Below are 6,014 nucleotides of genomic sequence, written 5' to 3' on the forward strand. Positions count from 1 at the left end.
GAAACAAAGATTGGACTTTATGGAATAAAGCCACTTGGAAATATTGGCCTGGTTCCTTGTTTACAGAGTTCCCAGCGACCTTACTGGGTAAGTAAGGAAGGTCACTCATCTGGCAGGTGCCTGGAACCTTGAAATATTTTTGGGACCTCGAGAAGAGAAAAATTTACCCAAATCTGTAGGTATTACAGGCTTTGTCTGATAACTCTTGGCTTTCCTGGCCTTGAGAGGCCTTTAAAGTTCAATCTGAGATTCTTTATAAAAAGTTCCAGCAAAGCATGCTGAAAAGTGCCTAAATGAGGGCCAGACCAGTGGTGTAGTGGTTAAGTTCACGTGCTCTGCTTTGGTGGCCCAGGGTTCACAGGTTCAGATCCCAGGCACAGACCTACACACCACTCATCAAGCCATCCTGTGGCAGCATCCCACACACAAAATAGGAGAAGATTGGCACAGATGTTAGTCAGTGACAATCTTCCTCAAGCAACAAGAGGAAGATTGGTAACAGATGTTAGCTCAGGGCCTATCTTCCTCATCAAAATAAATAAAATAATAAAAAATAAAAGAACCTATATGATCAATTGCTATTCTTGATGTACTTATGTAAATAATTGGGCCAAATTTATTTTTATTTGAAATCATTGACAACTGAAACCACCCTTGTAGCTGAAGCCCTGCAACCTGGAGCTGGACAACTTGATATAAACTTAAGAGAGATCACCACAATAGCATTCCTGTTGCTAGGTAAGCCACTCAAAAGGATATCTGAATACCCAATGACATCATCAGAGACATTTTAAGCTGTAAAAGATGCTTTGACATTGACATCTAGAAATCTTCTTAACTGGCTGTCCTCTGAGCTCAGAAACTGGTTTATAATTTGCTCCAACTATTAACCTTGTTTTTCTTTTTGTTTCCATAGAAATGTTTCTCATTTAATACCTGATTGCTTGCTTCCACAATATAGGCCTAATTTTGGGAGCCCACCTGCATCACCGCCTCCTGAAATGAATTTAACTGAACTGATCTATTATCAGGACTGAAAACATGTTCAGTGAGATGAAACAATCTACCACTCAGCTTCTGGACTACAAAACTTCTTAAAGTTTCAAAGGACTGTGAAACTTCTTAAAGTTTCAAAGGCAAGACTATGGGGGATCAGAACTGGCCACCCCAAAATGTGTCTCTTTGCCTTGATTTTTCTTAGGAAGAAAAGACTCTGAAAGAAACTGACCTCCCCCTAAAACTGCCTAAAGGAATTTAAAATAGAAGGGCCTGTTCCAGGAAGGAGCTAATACCTCAAGACAACTGTAATGTAATGTACAACATGTTTCTCAGGTCACATTGTCTGCAGTTGGTCCATTTACACTTCCATCTCCATGTAAATTGCCTTCCACTCCCTTGAAGTCCCAAACCACTACCCCCAACATCCTCCTTTGTCTTTAGCTGTGGATGGTATTTAAGATGAGAACCTCCACCATTTTCGTGCGTTACTCAGTTTGCCTGAGTCTGTCCCACGTATACATGTTACAAAGCTTTGTTTAATTTTCTCCCGTTATTCTGTCTCATGTGAATTTAATTCATAGCACAGCCAGAAAGACCCAGAGGGTAAAGGATTTGTCTTCTTCCCCCACAGAAGAGAATTGCATTGGGTTGACCAGGGAGTCACCTCCTCTGCTGGTGTCAGCCTCAGCTCTGCTTGAGAAGGTGACTGCCTGGCTGTGCAGCTCACTGGGCAGACCTCACCCCAGTGGGGAGTGGGGCCCCAGACTCCTCATGTTAAGGGAAGAAGGAAACCAGACCTCACTTCAAGGCTGTCCCTGGTGGTGAGGAGAAGAGAAAACCTGCTGTGTGGGGAGCTTGGGGATGTTTATTCTGGAAAAGAGGAGTCTGAGGTCAAAGAAAGCTATCTTCAAATATCTGAAGTTCTGTGTAGGAATGTTTTAATTTAACCCATCTCACTCCAAAAGGGAGAATAATGTCCTAATGCGTGGAAAATTGTGGGAGGTGAATCCTGACACAATATGAGGATGCTCTTTTCAGCAATCAGTAAGTCTAACATGGAATGAGCTCACCTGACACAGGAAGCATTTGTGTGTAACTATTTGGGACAAACATTATTGAGGATTTAACCATCAAATTGTGCTGTTCTGATGTCCTCTGAGGTCCCTTCCACCCAGGAGTTTCTACAAGTCCACAGTTCTGGGTCAAGGCAGATCTCCTGCTGCTGTGCCTGACCACAGAGCCCTATGCCCAATGACCTGGCAGTGATGCAGATGGACAGGAGCAAAGTGAAGAGGACAATGGCGAGGGCAAGATGAGGGATGGGACAGAGAGGAAGGAAAAAAGTCTGAAAGGGAGGGAGGGAGTGAAGAATGTCTTGTCAATGACTACTGACGATAGTGGGCCACTTGTCTGGGTGTTCTGCTCATCAGCTCTCTGACTTGGGTATAGTCACCAATTTACAGAAGTTAGGAGCCTGCCCAGTGAAATAGATGCTCTAGGGCAAGGCTGGACCACTCTCCAGCTGTGTGGACTGTCCCCTCCTGGTCCCACCTGGCCTGCTGCCATTAACCCTGTAAGCTGCCTAGAGAACAGACAACAGACATCACTGTGAAACAATCTACTTTCCATCATCTTTGCCTCATGTCAACTTCAACTTACCCAAGGGGCCGCACTGCCCAGAGACTGCGTTCTGCATTTTCACTGTGACGGCTATCTATGCGTCATGTCAGAAATCATCCTGCATAACACTTGGTCACAAAACCTCCTCTCCTTTGCTGATGGATCACGTGCTCCTGGCCTGTTGTCCTCCAAGTACTTGATGTCTGGCTCGTCATTGGGTAGGATTCATGAGTTCTAACTGCCCACCTGAAGTGCTTCCTCTGGTAGGGGGAGCTGAGAAAGTTCGGACACAACTGGCCTTCCTCGGTGCCACCAGAAGACACATCTTTGGGACAATATTTATTCACATTACAAAGGAACCTGAAAGAAGATTGAGAAATACTTCCAAAATTAATTGCAATGAATCATCCGATTATATGGATTAAGTGAGCATTTGGCATTGGATCCCATTATCCTCTTGTCACGCTTCTGCCTATGTAAGCACCCCCCACAGACGAAGAGGTAAGTGAATGAGAGACCAGATTCAAATTGCAAGCACTGACTGAGCTGCATCACTGAGTTCCCCTCCCTCTGTGGTTTCTTCCCTCCAGCTGCTCTCCATCTGTGTGGCTCTTCAGTAGAGTCGAGTCTGTCACCTAAGGAGGATGGATTTTATGGCAGCCATGCTGTGGGCTTTGCTCCTGTGCTGGTACATCCACAGAAAAGTCTTGAATGACTGGGCAAACCGATTGCTGTAAGTGATCTGAGGTCTTGGCTTCTCCTTATCTGATCATTTACTATAAGTAATTCATTGTGAATTTCAACATCGTTTCTCCTTGGCAATGACACTCTTCTTACCTCTCACTTGGTCCCTCTTGCTCACGGCATGAAGATCTGGTGTCTTGAAATGGACCATGTCAATGAGTCAAATCCACGGTGGTGCAGGTGTTTGTCAAATTTCCTGGTAAGAGGCAGTCAGGACCACCCCTGGGCCCCTGGCATTGGAGGCCGGGCTTATGACCATGGCCACTTTTTAACTCGCCCACTCCCACAGCACTTCCGGTGAGTGACAGAAGGCAGGGGCACTGTGGGGGCACCCTTGCCTCAGGTTCTGACTCATCCTTAACTGGGTGGCTGACACTGAGGAAGTCCCTAAATGGCTCTGATCCTCAGTGTCCTCATCTATAAAATGGGAGTGCTCACATCCACCACACAGGGATTTCTACAGATTACAGGAGAGAAGTCACACGGACGCAGCCTGGAACAGAGCACACGCTCAGCAGACGTGAGCATCCTTCTTTCCTCCCTCCTCCCCATCATGCTCTCTGGCACTCACTGGTCCTTCTCTTGTTTCTGCCATTAGCATTGGAGTCTGAAAAAAGGCTGGAGGTGGAGGTCATGGTGCTAAGACCAAAGCCACAAAGGATCGTGTTTGACTCCTAGGAGAAACCAATGATCACCTCAGTCTCCCCAAGTCAGCCATGGCAACACTACAAAGCTCTGTCATGTGATGGGTGTCACGTCAAAGAGGAAGGAGTCTTGGTACTGGTAGTTCCACAGGGGAGAACGAGGTCCAGCAAGTGGAGACAGCACATGGACAGGCACTGGTGTTACAGAAGATGGAATTTTTCTATCAGTTAGAAATGTCAGACACTGAAGCTGGCAGCCTCCAAGGATGAGTGGCTGTGTGTGGAGGATCTTGTCAAGGGATCCGCGCATTGACCGAGTTTGGACCAGCTGACAGTTGGTCCCTGAGGATTGTTCCCAACTGGGGGATAATGTCCATGGTGCTCAGCACACTTGTTCAGTTGGCTAAATCACACTGCAGAATTGCAGACAGCAACTTTTAAAGCAGTGTTAGGTCTTGCGGAGTTCTGGCATTCTTTGAAGATTATTGTAAGAGACGATGATGATTTAGGGCAAACAAAAGACAGACCAAAAAACTTCAAAGGAAAGAGGAATAGGGTATCCACAGTGGTTGTTGAAAAGCTCCAACTTATTCTGGGGGATCTAGAGAAAGCAGGTTTTTGTTGGGGCTTTTTGTTGTTGTTGCTGAGGAAGATTTGCCCTAAGCTAACGTCCATTGGCAATCTTCCTCTTTTTATATGTGAGCTGTCACCACAGCATGGCCACTAACAGACAAATGGTGTCGGTCCATGCCCAGGAACCAAACCCAAGCCGTTGAAGCCTAGTGCACTGAATTTAACCACCAGGCCACCGTGGCTGGCCCTGGGGATTTTGATGTCTGTGCCCATTCATATTTCTGGCTTGCCGACTTCTCCAGCATCCAGTCTGGGTTATGTGAGGCAGAAAGAAGAGTCATCACTCTTTAGACCCAGCAGACCCTAGCCAGTCTGCCTACTTTCCACTGCTCAGTCTTCGTACTACTGTTTTATGCACAGTGTCCGGGGTGTTGAGCTGTACTCAGTGGGAAGAATAAGAAAAAGTACATTGACTCCATTTTTCCGGAAGTGGAAGTTAAAGGGATATTTTTCTTGCTTGACATTGCCTTATCTTTTTGCTAGTTGGCATTATTTATCTGCCTTTTATTTTATTAATGATTTTTCCTTTTTATTTGAAAAATATCTCTGCATCTGGAGAGCATTTGAGCAGAGAATGAGAACACATCTCCAGGTTCATGGCCACACCCAGCCACTGCCTTGTCTCTCCACAAATCCTTCCTGTTATCCAAGATGGCTAAGAATGAGTGACAGCTTCCCGGGAATCTGGCATTTCAGTCTGTGATGGTTCAGAACCTTATAAGCTGAGACCCTATTCACCGTGGCCTACCACCTTGGCCTTGGCTAGTCCCAGTACAACCAGAAATTTAAATAGTCAACGGGTACAATTGCATGGATGAGCTTTGTAACTACAAGTTTTATGCCACAAATACTCCCCCAAACTATTGATCCTATAGAGTCAGAACCCATTCTCTTAGTGGATGGCAAACTGGGGCTGGCATGGCAGAGGTCCTCCCATTCTGATGTCAGCGAGCAGAGCACCCACGTGAGCCAGGCAAAGGCTCAGAACAGGTTGACGGGGTCCCAAAAGGTGCCCTAATTCTTGTGGGTTTTTTTTTTTTAATTACGCTTTTTGTTAAGGGAGATTGGCCCTGAGATAACATCTATTGCCAATCTGCCTCTTTCTCTTTTTTTCTCCCCAAAGCCCCAGTAGGTAGTTGTACATCCTAATTGTAAGTCCTTCCAGTTCTTCTCTGTGTGATGCTGCCACAGCATGGCTTGATGAGCGGTGTGTAGGTCAGAGCCAAGAAACAGAAGCCGGGAACCCGTGCCACCGAAGTAGAGCGCACGAACCTAACCACTCAGCCAAGGGGGCCAGTCCCAATTCTTGCTTTTTAATGAAAACAGAAGCTTGCAGCTGAAGCAGGAAGGCGGGCTCACTACTCTTAGACCCAT

This window comes from Equus quagga, chromosome 8 (genome assembly GCF_021613505.1).
Source record: "Equus quagga isolate Etosha38 chromosome 8, UCLA_HA_Equagga_1.0, whole genome shotgun sequence".
NCBI lineage: Eukaryota > Metazoa > Chordata > Mammalia > Perissodactyla > Equidae > Equus > Equus quagga.